Here is a 1,652-nt window from a genome sequence, read left to right on the forward strand (position 1 = left end):
TCCCAATAACGTAGGAAAAAGGAGAAAGTTAATGTCAATTACCACATCTTGATGGCAACATCTTAACAGCTGAGATTTTTGTGGATCTACAGGTGCTTCTCACAAAATTAGAATATCATCAAAAAGTTAATTTATTTCAGTTGTACAAAAAGTGAAACTCATATATTATATAGAGTCAAACAGAGTGATCTATTTCAAGTGTTTATTTCTGTTAATGTTGATGATTATAACTTACAACCAATGAAAACCCAAAAGTCATTATCTCAGTAAATTAAAATAATTAACAAAAAACACCTGCAAAGGCTTCCTAAGCATTCAAAAATGTTCCTTAGACTGTTTCAGTAGGCTCCTCAATCATGGGGAAAACTGATGACTTGACAGATGTCCAGAAGGCAGTCATTGACAAACTCCACAAGGAGGGTAAGCCACAAAAGTTCATTGCTAAAGAAGCTGCCTGTTCACAGAGTGCTGTATTCAAGAATATTAAAGGAAGGTGGAGTGAAAGGAAAAAGTATGGTGGATAAAGGTGCACAAGTGACTGGTATAACCGCAGCCTTGAAAGGATTTTTGAGAAAAGGCCATTAAAAAATGTGGGGGAGATTCACAAGGAGTGGACTGCTGCTGTAGCCATTGCTTCAAGAGCCACCACACACAGACGTATCCAGGACATGGGCTACAAGTGTCACATTCCTTGTGTCAAGCACGTCATGACCAATAGACAAGCCCAGAAGTGTCTTACCTGGGCCAAGGAGAAAAAGAACTGGACTGTTGCTCAGTGGTCCAAGGTGTTGTTTTCAGATTAAAGTAAATTTTGCATTTCATTTGGAAATCAAGGTCCCAGAGTCTGGAGGAAGAGTGGAGAGGCACACAATCCAAGCTGCTTGAGGTCTAGTGTGAAGTTTTCACAATCAGTGATGGTTTGGTGAGCCATGTCATCTGCTGGTGTTGGTCCCACAGGTTTTATCCAGACCAAAGTCAGCGCAGCCGTCTACCAGGAAATTTTAGAGCGCTTTATGCTTCCCTCTGCCTACAAGCTTTTTGGAGATGGAAATTTCATTCTCCATCAGGGCTTGGCACCTGTCCACTTTGTCAAAAGTACCAATACCTGGTTTAAAAACAACAGTGTTACTGTGCTTGATTGGCCAGAAAACTCGCATGAGCTTAGAGAATCTTTGGGGTATTGTCAAGAAGAAGATGAGAGACACCAGAATCAACAATGCAGATGAGCTGCTATCAAAGCAACCTGGGCTTCCATAACACCTCAGCAGTGCCAAAGGCTGTTTGCCTTCATGCCACACTGCATTGATGCAGTAATTGATGCAAAAGGAGCCCCGACCAAGCATTGAGAGCATTTACTGAACGTACATTTCAGTAGACTAACATTTCGAATTTTAAAATCATTTTTCAAGCTGGTGTTATAAAGTACGGTATTCTAATTTACTGAGATAATGACTTTTGGGTTTTCATTGGCTGTAAGCCATAACCATCAACATTAACAGAAATAAACACTTGAAGTAGATCACTCTGTTTGTAATGACTCTATATAATATATGACTTTCACTTTTTGTATTGAAGAAGTGAAATAAATTAACTTTTTGATGATATTCTAACTTTGTGAGAAGGTCTTGTATGCTGACTTTTTAAATGGAACA

The sequence above is a fragment of the Ranitomeya variabilis genome, chromosome 4 (genome assembly GCF_051348905.1).
Source record: "Ranitomeya variabilis isolate aRanVar5 chromosome 4, aRanVar5.hap1, whole genome shotgun sequence".
Taxonomy (NCBI): Eukaryota; Metazoa; Chordata; class Amphibia; order Anura; family Dendrobatidae; genus Ranitomeya; species Ranitomeya variabilis.